This window comes from Pseudophryne corroboree, unplaced genomic scaffold (assembly GCF_028390025.1).
Source record: "Pseudophryne corroboree isolate aPseCor3 unplaced genomic scaffold, aPseCor3.hap2 scaffold_299, whole genome shotgun sequence".
NCBI classification, from domain to species: domain Eukaryota; kingdom Metazoa; phylum Chordata; class Amphibia; order Anura; family Myobatrachidae; genus Pseudophryne; species Pseudophryne corroboree.
In genome coordinates this window covers 447,717-460,495 of record NW_026969662.1, presented here as the reverse complement: position 1 = coordinate 460,495, position 12,779 = coordinate 447,717, and the positions used below count along the sequence as shown (strand labels likewise).

General features: G+C 50.2%; 18 non-coding genes and 3 pseudogenes across 18 annotated transcripts; 5 read left to right on the top strand and 16 right to left on the bottom strand.

Moving 5' to 3' along the window:
- The first annotated feature begins 457 nt into the window (after nucleotides 1–457).
- LOC135016186 (U1 spliceosomal RNA) lies at nucleotides 458–621 on the top strand. The gene has a single exon (XR_010214322.1). It is a non-coding gene; the product is annotated as a U1 spliceosomal RNA (small nuclear RNA).
- Nucleotides 622–773: 152 nt separating this feature from the next.
- LOC135016433 (U1 spliceosomal RNA) lies at nucleotides 774–936 on the top strand. The gene has a single exon (XR_010214546.1). It is a non-coding gene; the product is annotated as a U1 spliceosomal RNA (small nuclear RNA).
- Nucleotides 937–1,610: 674 nt separating this feature from the next.
- LOC135016527 (U1 spliceosomal RNA) lies at nucleotides 1,611–1,774 on the top strand. Its single transcript, XR_010214612.1, has one exon. It is a non-coding gene; the product is annotated as a U1 spliceosomal RNA (small nuclear RNA).
- Nucleotides 1,775–1,926: 152 nt separating this feature from the next.
- On the top strand, nucleotides 1,927–2,062 carry LOC135016426 (U1 spliceosomal RNA; annotated as a pseudogene).
- Nucleotides 2,063–2,917: 855 nt separating this feature from the next.
- On the bottom strand, nucleotides 2,918–3,080 carry LOC135016287 (U1 spliceosomal RNA). The gene has a single exon (XR_010214422.1). It is a non-coding gene; the product is annotated as a U1 spliceosomal RNA (small nuclear RNA).
- Nucleotides 3,081–3,548: 468 nt separating this feature from the next.
- LOC135016355 (U1 spliceosomal RNA) lies at nucleotides 3,549–3,711 on the top strand. The gene has a single exon (XR_010214488.1). It is a non-coding gene; the product is annotated as a U1 spliceosomal RNA (small nuclear RNA).
- An 828-nt stretch (nucleotides 3,712–4,539) lies between these two features.
- LOC135016337 (U1 spliceosomal RNA) lies at nucleotides 4,540–4,702 on the bottom strand. The gene has a single exon (XR_010214470.1). It is a non-coding gene; the product is annotated as a U1 spliceosomal RNA (small nuclear RNA).
- A 152-nt stretch (nucleotides 4,703–4,854) lies between these two features.
- LOC135016213 (U1 spliceosomal RNA) lies at nucleotides 4,855–5,018 on the bottom strand. Its single transcript, XR_010214348.1, has one exon. It is a non-coding gene; the product is annotated as a U1 spliceosomal RNA (small nuclear RNA).
- Nucleotides 5,019–5,692: 674 nt separating this feature from the next.
- On the bottom strand, nucleotides 5,693–5,855 carry LOC135016309 (U1 spliceosomal RNA). The gene has a single exon (XR_010214443.1). It is a non-coding gene; the product is annotated as a U1 spliceosomal RNA (small nuclear RNA).
- A 142-nt stretch (nucleotides 5,856–5,997) lies between these two features.
- On the bottom strand, nucleotides 5,998–6,161 carry LOC135016238 (U1 spliceosomal RNA). The gene has a single exon (XR_010214373.1). It is a non-coding gene; the product is annotated as a U1 spliceosomal RNA (small nuclear RNA).
- Nucleotides 6,162–6,835: 674 nt separating this feature from the next.
- Nucleotides 6,836–6,998, bottom strand: LOC135016363 (U1 spliceosomal RNA). Its single transcript, XR_010214496.1, has one exon. It is a non-coding gene; the product is annotated as a U1 spliceosomal RNA (small nuclear RNA).
- Nucleotides 6,999–7,150: 152 nt separating this feature from the next.
- LOC135016264 (U1 spliceosomal RNA) lies at nucleotides 7,151–7,314 on the bottom strand. The gene has a single exon (XR_010214399.1). It is a non-coding gene; the product is annotated as a U1 spliceosomal RNA (small nuclear RNA).
- A 674-nt stretch (nucleotides 7,315–7,988) lies between these two features.
- Nucleotides 7,989–8,151, bottom strand: LOC135016308 (U1 spliceosomal RNA). The gene has a single exon (XR_010214442.1). It is a non-coding gene; the product is annotated as a U1 spliceosomal RNA (small nuclear RNA).
- A 152-nt stretch (nucleotides 8,152–8,303) lies between these two features.
- On the bottom strand, nucleotides 8,304–8,467 carry LOC135016251 (U1 spliceosomal RNA). The gene has a single exon (XR_010214386.1). It is a non-coding gene; the product is annotated as a U1 spliceosomal RNA (small nuclear RNA).
- A 698-nt stretch (nucleotides 8,468–9,165) lies between these two features.
- LOC135016448 (U1 spliceosomal RNA) lies at nucleotides 9,166–9,301 on the bottom strand (annotated as a pseudogene).
- Nucleotides 9,302–9,453: 152 nt separating this feature from the next.
- Nucleotides 9,454–9,617, bottom strand: LOC135016263 (U1 spliceosomal RNA). The gene has a single exon (XR_010214398.1). It is a non-coding gene; the product is annotated as a U1 spliceosomal RNA (small nuclear RNA).
- A 674-nt stretch (nucleotides 9,618–10,291) lies between these two features.
- LOC135016396 (U1 spliceosomal RNA) lies at nucleotides 10,292–10,454 on the bottom strand. Its single transcript, XR_010214525.1, has one exon. It is a non-coding gene; the product is annotated as a U1 spliceosomal RNA (small nuclear RNA).
- Nucleotides 10,455–10,606: 152 nt separating this feature from the next.
- LOC135016526 (U1 spliceosomal RNA) lies at nucleotides 10,607–10,770 on the bottom strand. Its single transcript, XR_010214611.1, has one exon. It is a non-coding gene; the product is annotated as a U1 spliceosomal RNA (small nuclear RNA).
- Nucleotides 10,771–11,444: 674 nt separating this feature from the next.
- On the bottom strand, nucleotides 11,445–11,607 carry LOC135016345 (U1 spliceosomal RNA). Its single transcript, XR_010214478.1, has one exon. It is a non-coding gene; the product is annotated as a U1 spliceosomal RNA (small nuclear RNA).
- A 152-nt stretch (nucleotides 11,608–11,759) lies between these two features.
- LOC135016208 (U1 spliceosomal RNA) lies at nucleotides 11,760–11,923 on the bottom strand. Its single transcript, XR_010214343.1, has one exon. It is a non-coding gene; the product is annotated as a U1 spliceosomal RNA (small nuclear RNA).
- A 698-nt stretch (nucleotides 11,924–12,621) lies between these two features.
- Nucleotides 12,622–12,757, bottom strand: LOC135016418 (U1 spliceosomal RNA; annotated as a pseudogene).
- Between the last annotated feature and the right edge of the window lie 22 nt (nucleotides 12,758–12,779).

Genomic DNA, 12,779 nt, shown 5'->3' with positions numbered 1-12,779 from the left:
CAGCTGCTGCAAGAAATCAGCTTGAATGCTTCAGGGGATGGGGCATGGCCAACATGAGCCCCACACCAAAGGAGGGTGGAGGTGTTAAATGCGAACTAGGGGTCATCCAAGCACCGCAAAAGGCCGCCATGCCCTGCATGCTCCTTTTCTCTTTTCATATGCAGATGAGGGTTGAAGCCAACTTTGACCCACTGCTTGGATGACATCACCGTATGCAAATCCGTCTTCTGCAGAACTTCCCCCAGGAATGCTTGCACTAGTTGTTGCATTTGGTTTGTTGTTTGGGGGTGCTTCAGTATTAGGCAGCCTTCTGCCCTCCCATGTTCATCTGAAAATATGTGTTCTCCCTGCAGTTGTTGTCCCAAGATGAGAGTTCCCTTGTGCTGCCTCAGTTGAATCTCCTTTACTTGACAGAGATGTGCATGAGCAGCGGCCCTCCCCAGCCCTATTCCAAATCATACTTATTTTGCATAGGAGATACCATGGTCATGAAGATTGTTCTCCCAGGGTGAGGTTCATTCATTGCATTTTGGGTATGCTGACCCCTGTGATTTCCCCAAATGTGGGAAACTTGACTGCATTATTTGTGGTAGTGGGGGACTGTGTTTGTGCTTTCCTCTGGTCAGCTCTGGTAAAAGTCAGATTTCTTTGTCTCAGATTTTCCTCTAGCCTTGTTCTTCTTTCGAGAGTTCCCTTGTGCTGCCTCAGTTGGATCTCCTTCAGTTTACAGGGGGGTACCCGAGCAGCGATCCTCCCCAGCTCTAGCCCAACTCCTACTTACCTGCCAGGTGAGATACTATGATCATGAAGGTGCTTCTCCCAGGGCAAGGCTCACCCATTGCACTCTAGGTGTGCTGCTCCTGCGATTTCCCCAAATGTGGGAAACTTGACTGCATAATTTGTGTTTCCCCTGGTCGGCTCTCGTATAATTCAGATCTCTTTGTCTCAGGTCTCTCTCCAGCCTAGTTTGCTGTCTGTTTCCACTTCTCTTTTCTTGAGCCGCTCCCTTCTATGCCCTTGCGCACTATCCTGACTTCTCCTCCTGTCTGCTTACTTTGTGCCTTCCAACGCACAATGCGAACTACAGGTAGTGCTGCAGGGCCCACACCCTTTTACTTGCCTTACAGAGCAGCTCTGGAGCTGTTACAGTGCCCAGCTGCTGCAAGAAATCAGCTTGAATGCTTCAGGGGCTGGGGCATAGCCAACATGAGCCCCACACCAAAGGAGGGTGGAGGTGTTTAATGCAAACTAGGGGTCAGCCAAGTGCCGCAAAAGGCCACCATGCCCTGCACGCCCCTTTTCTCTTTTCATATGCAGACGAGGGTTGAAGCCAACTTTGACCCACTGCTTGGATGACATCACCATATGCAAATCCATCTGCGGCAGGCCTTCCCCCAGGAATGCTTGCACTAGTTGTTGCATTTGGTTTGTTGTTTGGGGGTGCTTCAGTATTAGGCAGCTTTCTGCCCTCCCATGTTCATCTGAAAATATATGTTCTCCCTGCAGTTGTTGTCCCCAGATGAGAGTTCCCTTGTGCTGCCTCAGTTGAATCTCCTTTACTTGACAGAGATGTGCATGAGCAGCGGCCCTCCCCAGCCCTATTCCAAATCATACTTATTTTGCATAGGAGATACCATGGTCATGAAGATTTTTCTCCCAGGGTGAGGTTCATTCATTGCATTTTGGGTATGCTGACCCCTGTGATTTCCCCAAATGTGGGAAACTCAACTGCATTATTTGTGGTAGTGGGGGACTGTGTTTGTGCTTTCCTCTGGTCAGCTCTAGTAAAAGTCAGATTTCTTTGTCTCACATTTTCCTCTAGCCTTGTTCTTCTTTCGAGAGTTCCCTTGTGCTGCCTTTGTTGGATCTCCTTCACTTTACAGGGGGGTACCCGAGCAGCGACCCTCCCCAGCTCTAGCCCAACTCCTACTTACCTGCCAGGTGAGATACTATGATCATTAAGGTGCTTCTCCCAGGGCAAGGCTCACCCATTGTACTCTGGGTGTGCTGCTCCTGCGATTTCCCCAAATGTGGGAAACTTGACTGCATAATTTGTGTTTCCCCTCGTCGGCTCTCGTATAATTCAGATCTCTTTGTCTCAGGTCTCTCTCCAGCCTAGTTTGCTGTCTGTTTCCACTTCTCTTTTCTTCAGCCGCTCCCTTCTATACCCTTGTGCACTATCCTGACTTCTCCTCCCGTCTGCTTACTTTGTGCCTTCCAATGCACAATGCAAACTACAGGTAGTGCTGCAGGGCCCACACCCTTTTACTTGCCTTACAGAGCAGCTCTGGAGCTGTTACAGTGCCCAGCTGCTGCAAGAAATCAGCTTGAATGCTTCAGGGGCTGGGGCATAGCCAACATCAGCCCCACACCGAAGGAGGGTGGAGGTGTTTAATGCAAACTAGGGGTCAGTCAAGCGCCGCAAAAGGCCACCATGCCCTGCACGCCCCTTTTCTGTTTTCATATGCAGATGAGGGTTGAAGCCAACTTTGACCCACTGCTTGGATGACATCACCATATGCAAATCCATCTGCGGCAGGCCTTCCCCCAGGAATGCTTGCACTAGTTGTTGCATTTGGTTTGTTGTTTGGGGGTGCTTCAGTATTAGGCAGCCTTCTGCTGCACCCTGCTTTGGTGTGGGGCTCATGTTGGCCATGCCCCATCCCCTGAAGCTTTCAAGCAGATTTCTTGCAGCAGCTGGGCACTGTAACAGCTCAAGAGCTGCTCTGTAAGGCAAGTAAAAGGGTGTGGGCCCTGCAGCACTACCTGTAGTTTGCATTGTGCATTGGAAGGCACAAAGTAAGCAGACGGGAGGAGAAGTCAGGATAGTGCACAAGGGTATAGAAGGGAGCGGCTGAAGAAAAGAGAAGTGGAAACAGACAGCAAACTAGGCTGGAGAGAGATCTGAGACAAAGAGATCTGAATTATACGATAGCCGACCAGGGGAAACACAAATTATGCAGTCAAGTTTCCCACATTTGGGGAAATCGCAGGGGCAGCACACCCAGAGTGCAATGGGTGAGCCTTGCCCTGGGAGAAGCACCTTCATGATCATAGTATCTCACCTGGCAGGTAAGTATGAGTTGGGCTAGAGCTGGGGAGGGTCGCTGCTCGGGCACCCCCCTGTTAAGTGAAGGAGATCCAACTGAGGCAGCACAAGGGAACTCTCAAAAGAAGAACAAGGCTAGAGGAAGATCTGAAACAAAGAAATCTGACTTTTACCAGAGCTGACCAGAAGAAAACACAAACACAGTCCCCCACTACCACAAATAAAGCAGTCGAGGTGAGGTTCATTCATTGCATTTTGGGTATGCTGACCCCTGTGATTTCCCCAAATGTGGGAAACTCGACTGCTTTATTTGTGGTAGTGGGGGACTGTGTTTGTGTTTTCTTCTGGTCAGCTCTGGTAAAAGTCAGATTTCTTTGTTTCAGATCTTCCTCTAGCCTTGTTCTTCTTTTGAGAGTTCCCTTGTGCTGCCTCAGTTGGATCTCCTTCACTTAACAGGGGGGTGCCCGAGCAGCGACCCTCCCCAGCTCTAGCCCAACTCCTACTTACCTGCCAGGTGAGATACTATGATCATGAAGGTGCTTCTCCCAGGGCAAGGCTCACCCATTGCACTCTGGGTGTGCAGCCCCTGCGATTTCCCCAAATGTGGGAAACTTGACTGCATAATTTGTGTTTCCCCTGGTCGGCTCTCGTATAATTCAGATCTCTTTGTCTCAGATCTCTCTCCAGCCTAGTTTGCTGTCTGTTTCCACTTCTCTTTTCTTCAGCCGCTCCCTTCTATACCCTTGTGCACTATCCTGACTTCTCCTCCCGTCTGCTTACTTTGTGCCTTCCAATGCACAATGCAAACTACAGGTAGTGCTGCAGGGCCCACACCCTTTTACTTGCCTTACAGAGCAGCTCTGGAGCTGTTACAGTGCCCAGCTGCTGCAAGAAATCTGCTTGAATGCTTCAGGGGATGGGACATGGCCAACATGAGCCCCACACCAAAGGAGGGTGGAGCAGAAGGCTGACTAATACTGAAGCACCCCCAAACAACAAACCAAATGCAACAACTAGTGCAAGCATTCCTGGGGGAAGGCCTGCCGCAGATGGATTTGCATATGGTGATGTCATCCAAGCAGTGGGTCAAAGTTGGCTTCAACCCTCGTCTGCATATGAAAACAGAAAAGGGGCGTGCAGGGCATGGTGGCCTTTTGCGGCGCTTGACCGACCCCTAGTTTGCATTAAACACCTCCACCCTCCTTCGGTGTGGGGCTCATGTTGGCTATGCCCCAGCCCCTGAAGCATTCAAGCTGATTTCTTGCAGCAGCTGGGCACTTTAACAGCTCCAGAGCTGCTCTGTAAGGCAAGTAAAAGGGTGTGGGCCCTGCAGCACTACCTGTAGTTTGCATTGTGCATTGGAAGGCACAAAGTAAGCAGACGGGAGGAGAAGTCAGGATAGTGCACAAGGGTATAGAAGGGAGCGGCTGAAGAAAAGAGAAGTGGAAACAGACAGCAAACTAGGCTGGAGAGAGACCTGAGACAAAGAGATCTGAATTATACGAGAGCCGACCAGGGGAAACACAAATTATGCAGTCAAGTTTCCCACATTTGGGGAAATCGCAGGAGCAGCACACCCAGAGTGCAATGGGTGAGCCTTGCCCTGGGAGAAGCACCTTCATGATCATAGTATCTCACCTGGCAGGTAAGTAGGAGTTGGGCTAGAGCTGGGGAGGGTCGCTGCTCGGGTACCCCCCTGTCAAGTGAAGGAGATCCAACTGAGGCAGCACAAGGGAACTCTCGAAAGAAGAACAAGGCAAGAGGAAAATCTGAGACAAAGAAATCTGACTTTTACCAGAGCTGACCAGAGGAAAGCACAAACACAGTCCCCCACTACCACAAATAATGCAGTTGAGTTTCCCACATTTGGGGAAATCACAGGGGTCAGCATACCCAAAATGCAATGAATGAACCTCACCCTGGGAGAACAATCTTCATGACCATGGTATCTCCTATGCAAAATAAGTATGATTTGGAATAGGGCTGGGGAGGGCCGCTGCTCATGCACATCTCTGTCAAGTAAAGGAGATTCAACTGAGGCAGCACAAGGGAACTCTCATCTGGGGACAACAACTGCAGGGAGAACACATATTTTCAGATGAACATGGGAGGGCAGAAGGCTGCCTAATACTGAAGCACCCCCAAACAACAAACCAAATGCAACAACTAGTGCAAGCATTCCTGGGGGAAGTTCTGCAGAAGACGGATTTGCATACGGTGATGTCATACAAGCAGTGGGTCAAAGTTGGCTTCAACCCTCATCTGCATATGAAAAGAGAAAAGGGGCGTGCAGGGCATGGTGGCCTTTTGCGGTGCTTGGATGACCCCTAGTTCGCATTAAACACCTCCACCCTCCTTTGGTGTGGGGCTCATGTTGGCCATGCCCCATCCCCTGAAGCATTCAAGCAGATTTCTTGCAGCAGCTGGGCACTGTAACAGCTCCAGAGCTGCTCTGTAAGGCAAGTAAAAGGGTGTGGGCCCTGCAGCACTACCTGTAGTTTGCATTGTGCATTGGAAGGCACAAAGTAAGCAGACGGGAGGAGAAGTCAGGATAGTGCACAAGGGTATAGAAGGGAGCGGCTGAAGAAAAGAGAAGTGGAAACAGACAGCAAACTAGGCTGGAGAGAGACCTGAGACAAAGAGATCTGAATTATACGAGAGCCGACCAGGGGAAACACAAATTATGCAGTCAAGTTTCCCACATTTGGGGAAATCGCAGGGGCAGCACACCCAGAGTGCAATGGGTGAGCCTTGCCCTGGGAGAAGCACCTTCATGATCATAGTATCTCACCTGGCAGGTAAGTAGGAGTTGGGCTAGAGCTGGGGAGGGTCTCTGCTCGGGCACCCCCCTGTCAAGTGAAGGAGATCCAACTGAGGCAGCACAAGGGAACTCTCAAAAGAAGAACAAGGCTCTGAAACAAAGAAATCTGACTTTTACCAGAGCTGACCAGAGGAAAACACAAACACAGTCCCCCACTACCACAAATAAAGCAGTCGAGTTTCCCACATTTGGGGAAATCACAGGGGTCAGCATACCCAGAATGCAATGAATGAACCTCACCCTGGGAGAATAATCTTCATGACCATGGTATCTCCTATGCAAAATAAGTATGATTTGGGATAGAGCTGGGGAGGGCCGCTGCTCAGGCACATCTCTGTCAAGTTAAGGAGATTCAACTGAGGCAGCACAAGGGAACTCTCATCTAGGGACAACAACTGCAGGGAGAACACATATTTTCAGATGAACATGGGAGGGCAGACGGCTGCCTAATACTGAAGCACCCCCAAACAACAAACCAAATGCAACAACTAGTGCAAGCATTCCTGGGGGAAGGCCTGCCGCAGATGGATTTGCATATGGTGATGTCATCCAAGCAGTGGGTCAAAGTTGGCTTCAACCCTCGTCTGCATATGAAAACAGAAAAGGGGCATGCAGGGCATGGTGGCCTTTTGCTGCGCTTGTCTGACCCCTAGTTTGCATTAAACACCTCCACCCTTCTTCGGTGTGGGGCTCATGTTGGCTATGCCCCAGCCCCTGAAGCATTCAAGCTGATTTCTTGCAGCAGCTTGGCACTGCAACAGCTCCAGAGCTGCTCTGTAAGGCAAGTAAAAGGGTGTGGGCCCTGCAGCACTACCTGTAGTTTGCATTGTGCATTGGAAGGCACAAAGTAAGCAGACGGGAGGAGAAGTCAGGATAGTGCACAAGGGTATAGAAGGGAGCGGCTGAAGAAAAGAGAAGTGGAAACAGACAGCAAACTAGGCTGGAGAGAGACCTGAGACAAAGAGATCTGAATTATACGAGAGCCGACCAGGGGAAACACAAATTATGCAGTCAAGTTTCCCACATTTGGGGAAATCGCAGGAGCAGCACACCCAGAGTACAATGGGTGAGCCTTGCCCTGGGAGAAGCACCTTCATGATCATAGTATCTCACCTGGCAGGTAAGTAGGAGTTGGGCTAGAGCTGGGGAGGGTCGCTGCTCGGGTACCCCCCTGTAAAGTGAAGGAGATCCAACTGAGGCAGCACAAGGGAACTCTCGAAAGAAGAACAAGGCTAAAGGAAAATCTGAGACAAAGAAATCTGACTTTTACCAGAGCTGACCAGAGGAAAGCACAAACACAGTCTCCCACTACCACAAATAATGCAGTCAAGTTTCCCACATTTGGGGAAATCACAGGGGTCAGCATACCCAAAATGCAATGAATGAACCTCACCCTGGGAGAAAAATCTTCATGACCATGGTATCTCCTATGCAAAATAAGTATGATTTGGAATAGGGCTGGGGAGGGCCGCTGCTCATGCACATCTCTATCAAGTAAAGGAGATTCAACTGAGGCAGCACAAGGGAACTCTCATCTTGGGACAACAACTGCAGGGAGAACATATATTTTCAGATGAACATGGGAGGGCAGAAGGCTGCCTAATACTGAAGCACCCCCAAACAACAAACCAAATGCAACAACTAGTGCAAGCATTCCTGGGGGAAGGCCTGCCGCAGATGGATTTGCATATGGTGATGTCATCCAAGCAGTGGGTCAAAGTTGGCTTCTACCCTCGTCTGCATATGAAAAGAGAAAAGGGGCGTGCAGGGCATGGTGGCCTTTTGCGGCGCTTGGCTGACCCCTAGTTTGCATTAAACACCTCCACCCTCCTTTGGTGTGGGGCTCATGTTGGCTATGCCCCAGCCCCTGAAGCATTCAAGCTGATTTCTTGCAGCAGCTGGGCACTGTAACAGCTCCAGAGCTGCTCTGTAAGGCAAGTAAAAGGGTCTGGGCCCTGCAGCACTACCTGTAGATCGCATTGTGCGTTGGAAGGCACAAAGTAAGCAGACAGGAGGAGAAGTCAGGATAGTGCGCAAGGGCATAGAAGGGAGCGGCTCAAGAAAAGAGAAGTGGAAACAGACAGCAAACTAGGCTGGAGAGAGACCTGAGACAAAGAGATCTGAATTATACGAGAGCCGACCAGGGGAAACACAAATTATGCAGTCAAGTTTCCCACATTTGGGGAAATCGCAGGGGCAGCACACCCAGAGTGCAATGGGTGAGCCTTGCCCTGGGAGAAGCACCTTCATGATCATAGTATCTCACCTGGCAGGTAAGTAGGAGTTGGGCTAGAGCTGGGGAGGGTCGCTGTTCGGGCACCCCCCTGTCAAGTGAAAGAGATCCAACTGAGGCAGCACAAGGGAACTCTCGAAAGAAGAACAAGGCTAGAGGAAGATCTGAGACAAAGAAATCTGACTTTTTCCAGAGCTGACCAGAGGAAAGCACAAACACAGTCCCCCACTACCACAAATAATGCAGTCGAGTTTCCCACATTTGGGGAAATCATAGGGGTCAGCATACCCAGAATGCAATGAATGAACCTCACCTTGGGAGAACAATCTTCATGACCATGGTATCGCCTATGCAAAATAAGTATGATTTGGGATAGGGCTGGGGAGGGCCGCTGCTCAGGCACATCTCTGTCAAGTAAAGGAGATTCAACTGAGGCAGCACAAGGGAACTCTCATCTGGGGACAACAACTGCAGGGAGAACACATATTTTCAGATGAACATGTGAGGGCAGAAGGCTGCCTAATACTGAAGCACCCCCAAACAACAAACCAAATGCAACAACTAGTGCAAGCATTCCTGGGGGAAGGCCTGCAGCAGATGGATTTGCATATGGTGATGTCATCCAAGCAGTGGGTCAAAGTTGGCTTCAACCCTCGTCTGCATATGAAAAGAGAAAAGGGGCGTGCAGGGCATGGCGGCCTTTTGCAGCGCTTGGATGACCCCTAGTTCGCATTACACACCTCCACCCTCCTTCGGTGTGGGGCTCATGTTGGCTATGCCCCAGCCCCTGAAGCATTCAAGCTGATTTCTTGCAGCAGCTGGGCACTGTAACTGCTCCAGAGCTACTCTGTAAGGCAAGTAAAAGGGTGTGGGCCCTGCAGCACTACCTGTAGTTCGCATTGTGCGTTGGAAGGCACGAAGTAAGCAGACGGGAGAAGTCAGGATAGTGCGCAAGGGCATAGAAGGGAGCGGCTCAAGAAAAGAGAAGTGGAAACAGACAGCTAACTAGGCTGGAGAGAGACCTGAGACAAAGAGATCTGAATTATACGAGAGCCGACGAGGGGAAACACAAATTATGCAGTCACGTTTCCCACATTTGGGGAAATCGCAGGAGCAGCACACCCAGAGTGCAATGGTTGAGCCTTGCCCTGGGAGAAGCACCTTCATGATCATAGTATCTCACCTGGCAGGTAAGTAGGAGTTGGGCTAGAGCTGGGGAGGGTCGCTGCTCGGGTTCCCCCCTGTGAAGTGAAGGAGATCCAACTGAGGCAGCACCAGGGAACTCTCGAAAGAAGAACAAGGCTAGAGGAAGATCTGAGACAAAGAAATCTGACTTTTACCAGAGCTGACCAGAGGAAAGCACAAACACAGTCTCCCACTACCACAAATAATGCAGTCAAGTTTCCCACATTTGGGGAAATCACAGGGGTCAGCATACCCAAAATGCAATGAATGAACCTCACCCTGGGAGAAAAATCTTCATGACCATGGTATCTCCTATGCAAAATAAGTATGATTTGGAATAGGGCTGGGGAGGGCCGCTGCTCATGCACATCTCTGTCAAGTAAAGGAGATTCAACTGAGGCAGCACAAGGGAACTCTCATCTTGGGACAACAACTGCAGGGAGAACATATATTTTCAGATGAACATGGGAGGGCAGAGGACTGCCTAATACTGAAGCACCCCCAAACAACAAACCAAATGCAACAACTAGTGCAAGCATTCCTGGGGGAAGGCCTGCCGCAGATGGATTTGCATATGGTGATGTCATCCAAGCAGTGGGTCAAAGTTGGCTTCAACCCTCGTCTGCATATGAAAAGAGAAAAGGGGCGTGCAGGGCATGGTGGCCTTTTGCGGCGCTTGGCTGACCCCTAGTTTGCATTAAACACCTCCACCCTCCTTTGGTGTGGGGCTCATGTTGGCTATGCCCCAGCCCCTGAAGCATTCAAGCTGATTTCTTGCAGCAGCTGGGCACTGTAACAGCTCCAGAGCTGCTCTGTAAGGCAAGTAAAAGGGTGTGGGCCCTGCAGCACTACCTGTAGTTCGCATTGTGCGTTGGAAGGCACAAAGTAAGCAGACAGGAGGAGAAGTCAGGATAGTGCGCAAGGGCATAGAAGTAAGCGGCTCAAGAAAAGAGAAGTGGAAACAGACAGCAAACTAGGCTGGAGAGAGACCTGAGACAAAGAGATCTGAATTATACGAGAGCCGACCAGGGGAAACACAAATTATACAGTCAAGTTTCCCACATTTGGGGAAATCGCAGGAGCAGCACACCCAGAGTGCAATGGGTTAGCCTTGCCCTGGGAGAAGCACCTTCATGATCATAGTATCTCACCTGGCAGGTAAGTAGGAGTTGGGCTAGAGCTGGGGAGGGTCGCTGCTAGGGTACCCCCCTGTAAAGTGAAGGAGATCCAATTAAGGCAGCACAAGGGAACTCTCGAAAGAAGAACAAGGCTAGAGGAAAATCTGAGACAAAGAAATCTGACTTTTACCAGAGCTGACCAGAGGAAAGCACAAACACAGTCCCCCACTACCACAAATAATGCAGTTGAGTTTCCCACATTTGGGGAAATCACAGGGGTCAGCATACCCAAAATGCAATGAATGAACCTCACCCTGGGAGAAAAATCTTCATGACCATGGTATCTCCTATGCAAAATAAGTATGATTTGGAATAGGGCTGGGGAGGGCCGCTGCTCATGCACATCTCTGTCAAGTAAAGGAGATTTAACTGAGGCAGCACAAGGGAACTCTCATCTGGGGACAACAACTGCAGGGAGAACACATATTTTCAGATGAACATGGGAGGGCAGAAGGCTGCCTAATACTGAAGCACCCCCAAACAACAAACCAAATGCAACAACTAGTGCAAGCATTCCTGGGGGAAGTTCTGCAGAAGACGGATTTGCATACGGTGATGTCATCCAAGCAGTGGGTCAAAGTTGGCTTCAACCCTCATCTGCATATGAAAAGAGAAAAGGGGCGTGCAAGGCATGGCGGCCTTTTGCGGTGCTTGGATGACCCCTAGTTCGCATTAAACACCTCCACCCTCCTTTGGTGTGGGGCTCATGTTGGCCATGCCCCATCCCCTGGAGCATTCAAGCTGATTTCTTGCAGCAGCTGGGCACTGTAACAGCTCCAGAGCTGCTCTGTAAGGCAAGTAAAAGGGTGTGGGCCCTGCAGCACTACCTGTAGTTTGCATTGTGCATTGGAAGGCACAAAGTAAGCAGACGGGAGGAGAAGTCAGGATAGTGCACAAGGGTATAGAAGGGAGCGGCTGAAGAAAAGAGAAGTGGAAACAGACAGCAAACTAGGCTGGAGAGAGACCTGAGACAAAGAGATCTGAATTATACGAGAGCCGACCAAGGGAAACACAAATTATGCAGTCAAGTTTCCCACATTTGGGGAAATCGCAGGGGCAGCACACCCAGAGTGCAATGGGTGAGCCTTGCCCTGGGAGAAGCACCTTCATGATCATAGTATCTCACCTGGCAGGTAAGTAGGAGTTGGGCTAGAGCTGGGGAGGGTCGCTGTTCGGGCACCCCCCTGTCAAGTGAAAGAGATCCAACTGAGGCAGCACAAGGGAACTCTCGAAAGAAGAACAAGGCTAGAGGAAGATCTGAGACAAAGAAATCTGACTTTTTCCAGAGCTGGCCAGAGGAAAGCACAAACACAGTCCCCCACTACCACAAATAATGCAGTCGAGTTTCCCACATTTGGGGAAATCACAGGGGTCAGCATACCCAGAATGCAATGAATGAACCTCACCCTGGGAGAACAATCTTCATGACCATGGTATCGCCTATGCAAAATAAGTATGATTTGGGATAGGGCTGGGGAGGGCCGCTGCTCAGGCACATCTCTGTCAAGTAAAGGAGATTCAACTGAGGCAGCACAAGGGAACTCTCATCTGGGGACAACAACTGCAGGGAGAACACATATTTTCAGATGAACATGTGAGGGCAGAAGGCTGCCTAATACTGAAGCACCCCCAAACAACAAACCAAATGCAACAACTAGTGCAAGCATTCCTGGGGGAAGGCCTGCAGCAGATGGATTTGCATATGGTGATGTCATCCAAGCAGTGGGTCAAAGTTGGCTTCAACCCTCGTCTGCATATGAAAAGAGAAAAGGGGCGTGCAGGGCATGGCGGCCTTTTGCAGCGCTTGGATGACCCCTAGTTTGCATTACACACCTCCTCCCTCCTTCGGTGTGGGGCTCATGTTGGCTATGCCCCAGCCCCTGAAGCATTAAAGCTGATTTCTTGCAGCAGCTGGGCACTGTAACTGCTCCAGAGCTACTCTGTAAGGCAAGTAAAAGGGTGTGGGCCCTGCAGCACTACCTGTAGTTCGCATTGTGCGTTGGAAGGCACGAAGTAAGCAGACGGGAGAAGTCAGGATAGTGCGCAAGGGCATAGAAGGGAGCGGCTCAAGAAAAGAGAAGTGGAAACAGACAGCAAACTAGGCTGGAGAGAGACCTGAGACAAAGAGATCTGAATTATACGAGAGCCGACGAGGGGAAACACAAATTATGCAGTCAAGTTTCCCACATTTGGGGAAATCGCAGGAGCAGCACACCCAGAGTGCAATGGTTGAGCCTTGCCCTGGGAGAAGCACCTTCATGATCATAGTATCTCACCTGGCAGGTAAGTAGGAGTTGGGCTAGAGCTGGGGAG